At 43.3% G+C, this 16,525-nt stretch overlaps 1 long non-coding RNA gene across 2 annotated transcripts in view; it reads left to right on the forward strand.

The window, feature by feature from the left end:
* LOC123790412 (uncharacterized) overlaps positions 1–16,525 on the forward strand; it is a 599,635-nt gene that overhangs the window by 576,966 nt on the left and 6,144 nt on the right. The window lies entirely within an intron of this gene.

The following is a 16,525-nucleotide window of genomic DNA, read 5'->3' on the forward strand; positions in this document are numbered from 1 at the left end:
ATTATGTGAATGTTGGTCTGCTTCATTGTGTCCCCTAAGTCCCGTAAGCTGTCCTCATCTGTTCTGTTTTCTTTCTGCTGCCCTAATTGGATGACTTCCACTGCCCTTTCTTCAAGTTCACTGATCTGTTCTGCTTCATCTAGTCTACTGTTAAACCCCTCTAGTGTGTTTTTCAGTTCACTTATTTTATTCTTCAGCTCACTGAGTTGTAGCTGGTGCTCTCTCATTACTGAAGTTCTCAGTGTGTTTATCTATTATTCCCCCAAGTACAGCAAGCTAGTTTAGTACATTATTTTTAGGAACATTATTTTGAACTCTTCAGCAGGTAAATGACTTCTCTTTATTCCATTAAGATTTTTTTCTGAGGTTTTCTCTTGTTCTTTCATTTGAAACATATTTCTGTTTCTTCATTTTGCTTGACTTTGCTTGTTTCTATGCACTAGATAAAACAGCCACTACTCCTAGTTTTGAGGGAGTGGCCTCATGTAGGCAATGAATCTAATTGTTTAACCTGCCATCGCTTTTGGTTGTCTCTCAAACTTTTGGGATTGTCCCAGGAGCTGATTTTATTGTTCACGGTCCTCAGTAGTTGAAGGTATGACCTGTCAGTGTCCTAAAGGGGAGGATCTCAGTCAACACCTGATTGAAAACTAGACCTTTACCAGCATCTTTTAAAGAATGCAAAGATAGGGATGCCTGGATGGCTCAGTGGGTTAAGCGTCTGCCTTTGGCTCAGGTCATGATCTCAGGGTCCTGGGATCGAGTCCTGCATCATTGGGCTCCCTGCTCAGCAGGGAGCTTGCTTCTCCCTCTGCCTGCTGCTCCCCCTGCTTGTGCACTATCTTTCTCTCTCTGACAAATAAAAGTTTAAAACATATATAGTTCTGTGGAACTGCAGGTGTAACCCCCATTGGTCACCAGAGTCTGGCAATCTAAACGGTATCCCCAAATGGCAAGTGCAAATATTGGGGTGGCAGGCAAGTGTACAAGCTCCTTTCTGGGAGATGCCAATGACCTAGAGCAAGGCAGAGGGCGACATAAAGATGGCATTCACCGGCCTCCATCCCCAGAGAGCATCTCAGTATTCTAGATAAATGCTGGATCAGGATCCCCCTTTAGGCCAAAGTTCCAAGATAAGAAAATAGGCCGCCTTCACAGAAAGACTGGGGGCGTGTTTCAGTTCATTGTCTGTGCTCTGCCCTGCAGGTGGTAGGCAAGCAATAACTGTTTGTTATGTTCCCATGAGACCCATAATTGCAAGCCCTGCTGGCTACCAGAGCTAGGTGATTAAGGCCAGTTCCTTGGGCCGCAGTGATAACAACTGGAGTATCAGACATAAAAGCGAGGGTATTAGACTTGTGAGAACCCCGCATTGGGAGACGCTGGAACTCTGACACATGGTGGACAGAGAATAGGAAGATAGTACCCACCTTCTAAGGTCTCTGGAGAGGAGTATAGTCTACCCTCAAATGGGTGTTTATTTAGAAGCCTGCCTCTAAGGCCCCAGCTCGGAAGACAAACTGATAGGCTCCTTTCATGGAAAGACAGGGCATTTGTGTTTGCTGCCTCTCACTGTGCAGTAGGAAGAATAGCCACTTAACTCCTTCTCCATTTGTTACAGTCCTGCGGGATTCAAGGAGGGTAAGACCTCCCCGGCTAGTGGTGCAGGGAACACCTGTAAGTGTTCCCTGGGCTGCAGCTGCCAAAATCAGGTGCCAGACTAGGCTGGAAGCTCCTTTCTGGGAGATGCTTGTGATCTGGAGGAAGACAGAGGGGAGAGTGTAAATATGGTGCCTGCTGGTCTCTGGCCCCAGAGAGTATTTCTGTAGGCTTCTAGATAGGTGGTAAACAGATGCCTGCCCCTTAGGTCGACGCACCAAGATACACTAGCCTCTGTCACAGAAAGCGGAGGGTTTTTGGTCTGCTGCCTCTGCGCTCTGCTCTGCGGCAGGTGAGTCCATGCACAAGCACTTCAAGAACTGTTGCTCGGTTTGCTGTTCTCTTGTGGGTCTAAGACAGAAGTGCTCTTGACGCTCAAAGTTAGAGGTTTTGGGGCTCACTTCTCAGGTGCAAATCTTAAAAGTTGTAGGACCCAAGGTGTGATTCAAACCCTTGGCTCCTGAAGGAGTAGCTCAGGATTTTGACCTCCCCCCGATGGTGGGTGGCATGCCACAAGTAGGGTTTATGATGTGATTTTGTCAATGTCTGCTACGTGCTTCGACACGGGGTTTTTTTGTTCACCCATTGTATAGGAGTTGCTTGGCTAGTTTGGGGTTCCCCCCCCCCAAAGGAAACAATTACATATCTCTTTGGTGTGTCCACGGAAGGAGGGGGAGTTCAGGATCTTACCACGCTGACATCTTGAACCTATCAGAGGATTCTTACATTTCACAAGAGAGGAAGTCAATCTTAATAGTTGGATCACGCAAGTAGAATTAAGTTGCAGAGGGAGGAGTTTCAAAGACAAAACTTGGGCTCTCAATGTCCTCAATGTTTTATTAAACCACCCTGACTCCGACAGTGGTCTCAGCTCCCGAATGGGGTTATGCTATCATCAGATCCTGTGCTGCTGTTTTTATTTTAAGAACAAAAATGATAGACCTTTAACCTTGAATCCATTTTGTTTAACTCAGAGGATAGAATGAAGTGGTTCTAAGTAATTGTGGTATATCCACTGCTTCCAATTTGAGGGTAGGAGCTGTATTAATTTTCTAGGGCTGCCATGACAGGTGGCTTAAACCATCAAAGTTTATTTTCTCACATTTCTGAAGGACAGAATTCTAAGATCAAGGTGTCAGGAAGATTGGTTTCTTCTGAGACCTCTCTCGTTGCCTTACAGATGGCTGTCACGTGTGTGTCTATGTCCCAATCTCTTCTTATAAGGACACCAGTCATACTGGATTAGAGGACATTCGAATGGCGTCATTTTAATTTAATTGCCTTTTTAAAGGCCCTATCTGCAAAACTGGCAAGCCAAATACTGTCGGTCATATTCTGAGGTGCTGGGGGTTAGGACTGAAACGTGAATTTGGGGGGCAGGGGGACACAGTTCAGCCCATAGCAGTAGGCAGGCTTCATGTGGATTTAAACTACAGTCCAAACTGAGTTCTGCCACAGAAGAGTGGAGCACTTAGCATGTCTGCTTTTGGAGAGAGCATCATAGTCAGGGGGCTGATCCGCTGTGGAAATGATCCAGGCCTTCTCACAGGGAGAGGAAGAGTAAAAATAGGGGAGAAATTAAAGACAAGGTAAAAGAAATGCTATTGAAAGAGAGGAACTGTTACTCTCAAAGGATGACCCACTTCATGGCTTTGAATCTCCCTATAATCCGTGTCTTCCTTTGTTCTCCTGGGTCATTTTTCGAGTTTCTTGTTCTGAATTGGTAATTAAACTACTGGATCTTTTGAAATTATCATTGTGACCCGAATTATGTTCTGATCCAAAAAAACTGTATGCTGATGCTGAGGGTTAACTCACAACCGGACACATTAATCATTTAAAGACAAAAAGTCTGAAACACAGGAAAAACAGGATTCCTACCACAAGACACTGCCACTTTCAGGCACATATGTGGTTGTCATTAAAGATTCAAGAATAGGTGTTTATTTTTCTATCTCCATTTTGTCATCAAATAATTTTTGAACTCCTTTTCCTTCCTGACGTATGAGTTACTCTGATATTCGCCCGTAGGTTTTTTTCATAAGGACTTTTTCCCTTGTGCAGAATTAAACGATTTGGTTACTTAGACCTCTGTGGTCCCCTGTGCTCCCTTGATTTCCAAGGCCGGCTGACACTGAAGGCAGGCGGTGAGCTTATTTTGTCCCTGCTCTTCTGCAGGCTTTTCTCATTTCCTACCTCCTCCAAGAACCCTTCGCTCCTGGAGCTGATTCACAGGAGGAAAATCCTCCTGTAAACATGGCATCTGTGAAAATCTCATTTTTATTTTCTCTCACTGTTAATATTTAACCTTCTCTGCCTTTGTCATCCTTCCCCTATTTGATTGCAGCTCCCTTAAAAGCAAGCAATGTATGTCTATCTCTGAAATCCTCTTCCCTGTATGGTCCCGGGCTAGGAATTGGTCTGAGTTGGGGAGACAGAAGTGAAGCAGCCATTACTCTCTGCTGCTCTCTGTGGTTAACGGAAACCAATGCAGAGGGGCCAGTGGGAACCCGCTTGTCCCCACTGGCCCCAGCTTGGTGTCCAGCTCTTCCTCATGAATGGCAGCACCGCTGACCCGTCGCAGCCCCAGGCTCACCACCACACATCTGGCTGAATACCTACAGAAGCACTTGCCAGCACAGGAGGTCGCTTTCCAGCAGCTCTTCCCCAGCTTCCCTTCATGGCCGGCCTCCCCTGGTAACTGGCCGTGCCCACTTCCCAATGCCCCCTGCAAGCTCTGATTTGCCCAACAGCCCCAGGGCTTCCGGAAAGCTGTTGGTGACTTTCTCTGGTTCTTCGTTTCTCGCTTCTTCATCCTGACTTCCCTAGCTTCTCTGACAATTATAGAAGGTCTCATTCCTGTAAGGGGTCTTTTTCCCGTAACACACCAGCACAGCTTCCCCTACTGCATGCCAGCGGATTCAGCAACACATCTAAACGTGCCCCTTCTTGCGCTGTGGCAGCTGACACCGTGCCGTCTGAGCGAGTGACAGAGGCAGGGAGATAGGTCATTTTGATTCAGCTCTGTCCCCTCACCCCTTCGTTCCTTCTGACCAGATATATGGGTTTGGGGTAAAATCAACGGATGGAAGTCATGAGTGTTTCGGTGGCCACTAAAAAGGCTTTTCATTCATATGATTCCAGCCAAGATCAAAGGAGTGAGTACTTTTCAACCTCCTCAGCCAACTAAAATAAGGTCTGTATTTGAAGATTAATGACCAGGTGACAGCCGGCGGAACAGCTGGAATGATAAAAAGTGTTTCTTCCTCTCATTAGCAATGTAGGTTCTTAACCCATGCATTGGAAACACACTTTAATATATTTCACCTCAAGACCTGGTCCATTTCTAGAATTTGGAGATATTCCCCTATCCCTAAGGATGGTTTTCTCATTAGTAAAATGGGCTGTCTTCTAGCCAACTTCCCCACACAGCTTTTCTGTGCGGCCCTGATTGAAGTAGAGAGGATCAGTGATGGGGTGAAGGTAAGCTGTACTGCTGGGTCCTGAGCAAGAGACTTGAAGCTTTTGGGACCACGAGGCCAGGCGGAGAAGCTCCTGGCCCCAGACTGGAGCCACAAGCCGTGGGCTGGGCACAGCTTGCTTTGATCCCTGAACAGGTGTAGAAAGAAGACATGCTAATGGACGGGTATGTGTGTGCTGAGTGGACAAGTGAGAATATTCCTCTCCAGCTGACACACTCGGCACCCCACAGAAAGAAAGACTGGGGGTTTGGGCTTCCTCCCATTTTACCCTAGCCCCTACCGAGCGCAGAAGCTCACGTGTGAAAGGCAGTAAGTGTGCTTCTCGTGAAGAGATCTGTCCTTGGAAGAGACACAAGTAAGGGACGGAAGTAAGGTGAGGCTCAGACTCATTGACGAGATGTTCACACACTTGCCAGGCCTGCTCACAGCATTGTGTACCACTGACTTGTCGACCTCCGGCAACCTTCTCCCGTGGCGGAGGACCAGCAACTGAGCAAAGCTTTTTTTGCTCTCAAGTGTTGCCTGAGCTTAATGTATTAAATACCTACAAAAGTTGACGAGGGGGGATTAATACAGATACAAGTCCAATATTTCCTTTCTGCTGGTAGAGTTGCCAGGCAACCATCACACGACGATACACAGGACTGTCACTCTGGATCAACCTGCTTCTCCCTGTAACTCCTTTCCTGCCAACCTAAAAAGCCATGCAGGCAGTGATGTCACTTAAAAGCCTACATCCTCCAGGCACTCGGAGTGGCTACAATCTTCTCCCGTGGCAACTGCAGAATACTCTGGAGGTGGCAAAAACGAGTCCACGTTATTAGAATATTCTTCTGCAGTACAGAAAATGCACTTCCATTAAGAGAAGACTAGGGACGGAAAATATAATGCCGACGATTACACTCTGAAAATTAGCAATGTAAATTATTTATCATAAATTACTAGACGCTACCAGGGGGTCCCACGTGCAGCAGACGAGGTGCTGTCTTCGTCATATTCTGGCTCAGCTTCCCTCCATGGTAATTTCATCCATACCACTCACAGGATGACAATTTTATATCGTAAGAGGTCCCCTGGTAGTGGATATTAATTTATAATAGAAGGGAACAGGAGGGAGAATTTTTGTGTGTGCTCTTTCCCAGTAAAACACACAAACTGCTCCCTTGAGGCACATACAGTTATATATTAAAACATTAGTGATGGCACTAGAGTTAATAAGAGATAGAATATACAATACAACCGTCTACAGTATATATTAAAAATCCACAAAAAGCTACTGTAGCTCAAGGAAAGCTCCCAGGATAAAGGGTGGTGTGCACTTCCTTGTGGGTAAAAAAACCTATCATCGCTACAAATACGTAGTGCCCCCCTGGGGGGTTCACAGGTATCTGAGGTCAAATATCTGAAGACTATTTTTTCTTCCAATGAAGCATAAACCATGAAATCTTCCATTGTTGTCTCTAAACCGTAATAGACCTGCCAGTAACCAAGGGATGAAATAAATGTTTCCAAGGTAATAGAAAACATTAAGCGAGATGAGTGGTTTCCATATTTCCTTAAATGATTCCTATTCCACATGCAAAATATCTTCAGTTTGGTTCCTCAAAATGAAAAGTATATAATACAACTATTTCAAGGCTCTTAAGAAACACTAATGTAGGATCCGTGCAATGCAAAATATTTTCAATTTGGTTCCTCAAAATGAAAAATATATAATACAACTATTTCAAACTATTAAGAAACACTAATGTAGGCATCTATGTAATGGAAGAGACCTTTGGATTTTGATCAAGATCTAGCTATAATCTTAGCTAGATAAAACTAACATCTAAACAATCTCTCTCTTGGAATCAAAGACTTAAATATTTTGCGGAAATAATTTGCAAGAAAACAGCGTTCTCTGTTCAGGATCTCAAAAAGTGCAAATTTCCCGGCAGAAGTTAATGGTATATGAAAGTTTATGTAACAAAATACGAGCGGAGTCTAGAAGAAACCCGGTATACTTCTATTCAGGATAAGTTCCAGCTTCCTTAATGAGCTGGAGTTGTCATGTGCAACATGATTCGATATTTGAGTATGTTGAGAAATGATCCCCGTAATAAGTCTAGTTAACATTCCTCACCACGTGTAGTTAGAAAACTTCTGTGTGTGTGATGGAAACTTTTAAGACCTACTCTCTTAGCAACTTTCAAATACATGATACAGTATTATTACCTGTAGTCACCGTGCTGTTCTTACATTCCCATGACGTATTTTACAACTGGAAGTTTGAACCTTTGACCCTTCACCTATTTTGCCCACCCTCCACCCACCCCTGATCTCTGTATTTATGAGCTTGGTGGTTGCTGGGGGGTTTTTTTTTTTTTTTGGATTTCCCACGTAAGTGAGATTATCTGGGGTTTGTCTTTCTCTGACTTACACCACTTAGCATAATGCTCTCAGCGGTCCATCTATGTGACTGCAAATAGCAACACTGCTTTCTTTTTATGGCTGAATAATACTCCAGTGTGTTTGTGTGTGTGCACATGTTCTTTTTTTTTTAAATGATTTTTTATTATATTATGTTAGTCACCATACAGTACATCCCTGGTTTCCGATGTAAAGTTCGATGATTCATTAGTTGCGTATAACACCCAGTGCACCATGCAATATGTGCCCTCCTTACTACCCATCACCGGTCTATCCCATTCCCCCACTCCCCTCCCCTCTGAAGCCCTCAGTTTGTTTCCCAGAGTCCATAGTCTCTCATGCTTCATTCCCCCTTCTGATTACCCCCCTTTCTTTATCCCTATCTTCTCCTACCGATCTTCCTAGTTCTTATGTTCCATAGATGAGAGAAATCATATGATAGTTGTCTTTCTCTGCTTGACTTATTTCACTTAGCATTATCTCCTCCAGTGCCGTCCATGTTGTAGCAAATGTTGAGAACTCATTCTTTCTGATAGCTGAGTAATATTCCATTGTATATATGGACCACAACTTCTTAATCCAGTCATCTGTTGAAGGGCATCTCGGCTCCTTCCACGATTTGGCTATGGTGGACATTGCTGCTATGAACATTGGGGTGCATATGGCCTTTCTCTTCACTACGTCTGTATCTTTAGGGTAAACACCCAGTAGTGCAATGGCTGGATCATAGGGTAGCTCAATTTTTAACTTTTTAAGGGACCTCCACACGGTTTTCCAGAGTGGCTGTACCAACTTGCATTCCCACCAACAATGTAGGAGGGATCCCCTTTCTCCACATCCTCTCCAGCAATCGTTGTTACTTGCCTTGTCTATTTTTGCCATTCTAACTGGCGGAAGGTGGTATCTCAGTGTGGTTTTGATTTGAATTTCCCTGATGGCTCATGATTTTGAACCTTTTTTCATGTGTCTGTTAGCCATTTGTATGTCATCATTGGAAAAGTGTCTGTTCATATCTTCTGTCCATTTTTTTATTTGTTTCTCGCATATTGAGTTTGAGAAGTTCTTTGTAGATCTTGGGTACCAGTCTTTTATCTGTAGCATCATTTGCAAATATATTCTCCCATTCTGTGGGCTGCCTCTTAGTTTTTTTGACTGTTTCCTTGGCTGTGCAGAAGCTTTTTATCTTGATGAAGTCCCACAAGTTCAATTTAGCTTTTGTTTCTCTTGCCTTTGGGGATGTGTCATGAAAAAGGTTGCTTTGGCCGATGTTGCAGAGGTTGCTGCCTCTGTTCTCCTCTAGGATTTTGATGGATTCCTGTCCCACATTGAGGTCTTTCATCCATTTGGAGTTTCTCTTTGTGTATGGTGTGAGAGAGTGGTCAAGTTTCATTCTTTTGCATGTAGCTGTCCAGTTTTCCCAGCACCATTTATTGAAGAGACTGCCCTTTTTCCACCGGATGTTTTTTCCTGCTTTATCAAAGATGAGTTGCCCAAAGAGCCGAGGGTCCATTTCTGGGTTCTCTATTCTGTTCCATTGGTCTGTTTTTGTGCCAGTACCATGCTGTCTTTGTGATCACAGCTTTGTAGTACAGCTCGAAGTCCGGCATTGTGATGCCCCCAGCTTTGTTTTTCCTTTTCAACAGTTCCTTGGCGATTCGGGGCCTTTTCTGGTTCCATACAAATGTAAGGACTGTTTGTTCCAGTTCTTTGAAAAATGTCCTCGGCATTTTGATCGGGATGGCATTGAAAGTGTAGATTGCTCTGGGTTGCAACACTGCTTGCTTTTTATGGCTGAGTGATACTCCAGTGTGTGTGTGTGTGTGTGCGCGCACATGTTCTAGATCCATTCATCCGTCACGGACATGTGGCTGTTTCCATATCTGGGCTATTGTAAATCATGCTGCAGTAAACATAGGGGGGCATGTATCTTTTCAAATTAGTGTTTTCATTTTCTTTGGATGAATACACAGAAGTGGAATTGTTGGATCATATGGTGGATCTAATTTTAATTTTTTGAGGAACTGCCATACTGTTTTCCTTGAGGCTACAACAGTTTACACTTCAAACAACAGCACACAAGGTTCCCTTTTCCCGATATCTTGCCATTGCTTATTTCTTGTCTTTGTGATAATAGTTTCCGTAATAGGTACGAGGAGATAGCTCACTGTGGTTTGGATTTGCAGGTTTCTGCTAATGAGTGATGTTGAGCATTTTTTCATGTACCTGTTGGCCATCTGTATCTTTTCTTTTTTTGAAAAAAATCCGTTCAGATCCTTTGTATTGCTGCTTGTGTGTTTTTCTTTGTGTTGCCTTTGCTTTTGGTGTGAAATCCAAAAAATCATCACCAAGACCAGTGTCAAATAGTGCGCTGCCTATGTTTTCTTCTAGGAACTTGATTGTTTCAGGTCTTTAATCCATTTTGAGGTGTTTTTTTTTATATGATATAAAAGAGTGGTTGAGCTTGCCCAATACCATTTATTGAAGAGACAGTCCTTTCCCCATATTAATTTTATATAAGTAATGGATTTATTTTGGGGATCTCTGTTCCAGTGATCTATGTGTCTGTTTTTATGCCCATACCCTAGTGTTTTGATTCTAATATAACTTTGTGATAAAGTTTGAAGTCAGGAAGTGTGATGGCTCAGGCTCTATTCTTCTCAAGACTGCTTTGGTATTGGGGAGCTTTGGTGATTCATTACAAAGTTGAGAATGGGTTTCTCTGTTCCTATGAAATGGGCCATTAGAATTTTGACAGTAATTGTACTGAATCTGTAGATAGGGTAGTATGGACATTTCACCGAAATGGTTACCATCCAGGAACACTCCATAGCTTTCCCTGGATTTGTTTACCATGGTCTTACGGTTTTCAGAGTACAAGTCTTTCTCCTACTTGGTTAAATTGTTCCTGGGCATTTTATTGTTTTTGCTGCAGTTATAAATTGGACCAGTTTATTAATTTCTCTTTCTGAATTTCATTATTAGTATATAGAAAACATATTTTGGTATATAGATTTTGTGTCTTCCAACTTGACCAGATTTGTTAGGACTAAAGTTTTTTGGGGAGTTTTTTTAATGTGTCATGTGCAAACAGTGACACTTTTCATCCTTCCCAGTTGGATATCTTTAATTTGCTCTGGATAGGACGCCAATTACTATGTTGAATAAAAGTGGCAAGACGGCACCCTTGTCTTATTCCTGATCTTTAGAGGAAAAGCTTTCAGCTTTGTACTGTTGCTGTAATGTACTGTTAGCTGTAGTGTTGCCATATATGGCCTTTGAGGCACAGTTCTTAGAGACTTTGTTGAGAGTTTTTATCATAAATGGCTGTTACATTTTATCAATTGATTTTTTTTTTTGCGACTATTGCCATGATCATGACTTTCAGCCTTCATTTTGTTAATATGATGTATCCTGTTGATTTATGGATGTCGAACCCTCCTTGTATCACTGGAATAAATCCCACTTGATCATGGTGCATCATCTTTGTCTTTGCAATGCATTGTTGAATTCGCTTAGCTAATATGTTATTTTTGTGTCTGTGTTCACCAGGGATATTGGCCTGTGTTTTCTTACCATTTGGTATGTTTGTGTGGTTTTAGTGTCAGGATAAAACTGGCTTTGTAAAGTAAGTAAGTTCAGAAATGTTCCCCCGATTGAGAAGGATTGGTGTTAATAATCTTTGTTAGGATTCACCAGTTAAGATACCCTGCCCTGGACTTTGAACAAATTCTGTTCCTAGTAATTTTTTCATGACTCAGTCTCAGTAGGTTGGATGTGTCCAGAAATTTGTATCTTCCAGGTATTTTTCCTCACAGCCTCTTATGGTGTTTTGTGTTTCTGTGGTATAAGTTGTAATTTCTCGTTTTTTCATTTCTATGGGTGAGTGACTTCTCCTTTTTCTTAATGAGTCTAGCTAAAGGTTTGTCAGTTTCACTTCTTTTCAGTTTTCCTTTTAGTCTCTATTGCATTTATTTCTACTAACTTTGGGCTTTAATCTTTTTGTAGTTTCTTGAGGTACACAGCCTGAATTTTTCATTTCTTGATGTAGGCAATTTTATTGCTATGAACTTCCCTCTTTGAACTTCTTTTCTGTATCCCCTAATTTTTCCTTTGATTTCTTCATTGGCCCATTGGTTATTCAGTAGCATGGTGTTTAGTATCCCCATATTTGTGAATTTCCCAGTTTTCTCCCGCTAGTTGACTTATCCTATACCATTCTGGAAAATCAAAATATGATCTCAGCGGTTGTTTCCTATGCACTTGAGAACTATGTGCATTTTACTGCTTTCGGATGGAAAGTCGTCTCATGTGTCAATTAAGTCCCCTATTGCTTATTGATTTTCTGTGTAGATGATCTATCTCCATCAGTTAGGGAGGGGTGTTCAAGTTCCATATTATTATATTGCTATTTCTCCTTCTTGATTTGTTAATATTTGCTTTACATATTTAGCTGCTCCTATGTTGGGTCCAATATATTTTTACAAATGTTCTTTCCTCTTGTTGGATTGACCCCTTTTGCATTACGTAATGCCCTTCTTTATCTTTTGTCACTTTACAAATATTTGCTCATTTCCTTATTTTTATATAAATATAGAAAAATTTGAAGTCTTGGATGTCACTCACTCACTGGCTGCATAAACTTGTGCTTTCGTTCCCTCATCTGTAAAATGGGTTTAGTGTTGCCTCACAGACTTGTTGACAGAACTGGATCCATGTCTTAAGAGGTTGGTTCTGTCTGGTTCCTTTACTTTCAGTCTGTGTGTGTCCTCATATCTGAAGTGAGTGTTCCATAGTTAGAATAGAGACGGGTCTTGTTCTTTCTTTCTAGTCATTGTTTTTTTTTATAATAATTTTTATTATGTTATGTTAGTCACCATACAGTATATCCTTCGTTTTTGATGTAACATTTCCATGTTTCCTTATTTGCGTAAACACCCAGTGCTCCATGCAATACGTGCCCTCCTTACTACCCATCACCGGCCTATCCCAATCGCCACCCCCCTCCCCTGTGAAGCCTGTGTCTTTATTTGAAGAATTTAAGAACGGTATGTACTTACTTAGTTCTGTTTCTCGTTTACTTTTTTGTTCTCTTTTCGTGAGTTCCGGTAGTGGTATTCATAGATTATGTTCATCTTTTGTTTACCTACAGTTGAACACTGACCCCTGCTCTCATGCAGTTCCAAGTCTGCATATAACTTTTAACTACCCATAGCCTACTGCTGACTGGAAGTGTTACCAATAACATACATACATAGTTGATTAACACCTTTCTTACATAAAGAAAACAATCATATGGAAAATACACTTCATAGATACACAAAAAAAATCCAAGTATGCGTGGATCTGCTCAGGTCCAACCCATGTTGTTCAAGGGACACCTGTGCACAGGTTTTTGCTTGTATGTAAGCCTCATTGTAAGCACAGTCTGATAATGACTTAGTTTAACATTTCTTGTAGGCTTGTTAATAGTGATGAACTCCTTCAGCTTTTGCTCGTCTGGGAACTCTGTCCTCCGATTCTGATGACAGTGTTCTTGGTTTAAAGATTTTTAAGATACCCTGCCACTCATCTGTGGCCTACAAAGATCTGAGAGTCTTTTGGGGGTTCCTGGTTCTTAACACGATTTTTCTCTTTTGGCTTCATCTTATTTGAAATGCTCTGGGCTTCCCAGATCTGGATGTCTGGTTCCTCCCCGAAGTTGGGGTGTTTTCAGACTAATTTTTTCAAGTCAGTTTTCTACCTCTTTCTCTCTTCCCCTTCGGGCCGTCCTACAATGTGCGTGTTGAGCGCTGGTCTGCCTGTGTTGTCCCGGAAGTTCCTTTTTACTTTTTGGCTGTGTTCCAATGGGCTGAGTTCACTGCCACCGCCTTCTGCTTCATTCAGTCTAGGGTGATTTTCATTGCACTTTTGTAGTCTTCAGCTCGGGGACTCCTGTTTGGTACTTCATTTTCGATCTCCTTGAAGTTCCTGATTTTGGGATTTACTGGTTGACCGCTATTTCGAACTCCTTATCAGGAATATTATCCATCCCCATTTCATTAAGGACTTTTCTCCTGAGGTTTTGAATCTGTTTTTCTTTTCACGCACTACATAAGACAGCCACCTCTCCCAGTCTGGCAGCAGTGGCCTCGGGTAGGAGACGAACCTCAGCTTTCCACCTTGCTTTAGCTCTTGGTTCTCTCTCAAACCTTTGAGATTTTCCAGGCAAACAGCTGATTTTGTTTTTAGTGGCTCTCAGTCAGAGAGGGCGTGCCCGCACCTGTCATTATTCAGACGTGGAGGATCTCAGCACCTGGACGGGGGCTGATGGTCAGCTGGTGCCCGGGTGGCTCAGTCGGTTGAGTGTTTGTTTGATTCTTGGTTTCGGATCGTGTCATCAGATCCAGCCCTGTGCCAGGCTCCATGCTGAGTGTGGAGCCTGCTTAAGCTTCTCTCTCTCCCTCCACTCATGGTCTCATGGGGCATAAGCACTGCTGGCCACCATAGCCAGGCTACCTGGAGGTGTCCCCTGGTGGCATTGCAAAAATTGAGGTACCAGACAAGTGTACAAGGTCCTTTCTGGGAGATACCAACGAGGCGGATCATGGCTGAGGGCAAGCGCAAAGTTGGCATCCACTGGCCTCTGCAGACCCCTAGAGATGTGCCAAAACTGCATGACAGGCCTCTTTCACACAAAAAGGGTGTGTCTTCATCTGTCTGTGCAGTACCCTGGGGCTGGTCACCTGCCAAGAACTGCCTTTGATTGATTGTTACAGTCCTACCGGACTGCAAACTCGGCCTCCCCGGGCTAGCAGAGGCTGGCACCTCCTGGCTGGCAGGCATAAAAACTGGGGTGCCAGATGCATGTAAAAGACCTCCAGGGGTAGATACTGGTGCCCTGCGAGCACAGTGGCCAGTGAGCATGAAACTTGAGCCTCTGCCCCCACCTCAAGACGAGTCTGCTGCTGTCCTGGGCCCTGAGGCAGGTGAGTACAGGCACAGGCGCCCTTCAAGTCCTATTTCCATAGCCTCATGGACCTCCTGGATGCAAGCCACATTGGTGTTTAAAGTTGGGGTGCCTGATGGGGGATGTAAAACCCTTAGCTCCTCAGGAAAAAGCTGTGGGCATTGAATTCGCTTCTGATGGTGAGTCACAGGGCTAAACGGTGTCTCAGCCGGTCTTACCTACTTCGATGTGGTTTTTTTCTTCTTCTTCACCACCTCATGTGTAGGCGTCACACAGCTAGTTTCTAGGTTTTTTTCAGAGGAAAGTATTCCATATGCGTCTGTCGGTTCCGTGGGCACACGGGATCTTCCAGTGTTGCCGTGTTGAACCAGAACTGCTATTTTCAAAGTACTAACCTGTGTGTCCTGGACAAGTCCGGCCCAGCTGGAAAGTGACAATGACCGTGAGACTATCTTGGGAGAGGCCAATTATATTGACACCAAAAATGGCCACATAGGGTATTCTTCTTTCCATTTAATAGCGGACATTTTTTGGAACATTGCTTAGCATATGGTAGTGTTTGTTCCTGTTAAATACTACCCTAGTCAGTCTCAGATACAATATGATTGCAGCTCTTACGTCAACAATGTGATGTCTCCAAAGCCTTACTGGTAAAGGTTCATTCTGTGGCCCGCTGGCAACTTCATACTTTCTGCCTAGATTCCTGGTACTATCATCATCCACTCAAACGTTTGTATTTCTTATAATTACCACTGTGATGGTAGCACCTGCCTCAAGGAGCCACTCTGACGATTGAGGAGATCTCTCATCTGTCAAAGAGTGGGGACCCACTGTCTGGCAGCTGCCATTACCAATAACACTACTTATTAATTAAACCCCATGCATCTTGGACCCTCTCCTGTAATTTTTAAAAGTCCCCACGGTCTCTTCTCTACCTGAGCTTTGCCCTAAATCCCGGACTTCGATTGCATTTCCACTCCCTGGCCCCCAAGAGCTAGTTTCTCAAACACGAATCTGATCGTGTCACGCTCCAAGTCCTTAGTTTGATACATACGCATGCACAGAATGGGCTGAGTCCCGCTTCTTAGCCCCACTGGTCTTCGATACGTTTTGTCCTTGGATAGCCCACTGCCTCTGCTTATTCTACGCCCTGATTTCTGTACTGGCTGGGATTTCCCCCGGCTCCACCACCATCCGCTCTATGTGCTGTCGGACTGCCCTCTGCTGACTGCTAAGAACTCCCTCACCTGTACTGCTTTGTCCACTGCTTTGCTTGTCCATTTCTTGTGAAGCTAAGTTCAGCCACTGCGAGCACCTGTAAGAGATCCAGGGGTAGGAAGATACCTTCAATCCTTGTAGTGCTGTTTTCCTGCTATTTACCAGTACCTTCATTAAAACTGTATGGCTAACCTTCCCAAATATATAACCCAAAGGCAGTCCTCAGGAAACACCAGAGAAAACCAAGGTGAGGGGTATACTTCTATGATTTAACTAGCCTGTTCGCTCTACAAAAAAAAAAAAAGTCGAGCTCTTTTCACTCACCCATCCCCTCTATTTCCAAAGAAAAGTCTGAGAAGCCTTTCTAGATTTCAGGAGAAAAGAATACAATAATTGAATGTGACATATGATCCTCCTTGAATCCGGGAATGAGAAGGAAGGAACACCCATATTGTGCAATTGGCAAAATGTTCACTTGGACTGTGGATTAGAAAAGAACATTGTGTTTTAAGTCCATAAATTCATAATTACATCCTCATTATATAGGAAAATGTTCTCAGGGACTCAATCCTGGCGTGTTTTGGCACAAATGAGCTTGGTGACTGTTCAGGAAAAGCATGTGCGTGTGTGTAGAGAGAGAGGAAGGCAAACTCTCGGAATCGGTGGACCCTGCCTGATAAGCCTGTGTAAGAGCGCTCATCAGTAATCATGTAACGTACCAGTACCGACCTTTTAATAACAACTGTCAATCAACAGAGTATACTTCGTTGCACATACGTTATGTCCAATTGCATGAGAACGTTTGGTCATT

The sequence above is a fragment of the Ursus americanus genome, chromosome 5 (genome assembly GCF_024610735.1).
Source record: "Ursus americanus isolate L20-20 chromosome 5, mUrsAme1.1.p, whole genome shotgun sequence".
Taxonomy (NCBI): Eukaryota; Metazoa; Chordata; class Mammalia; order Carnivora; family Ursidae; genus Ursus; species Ursus americanus.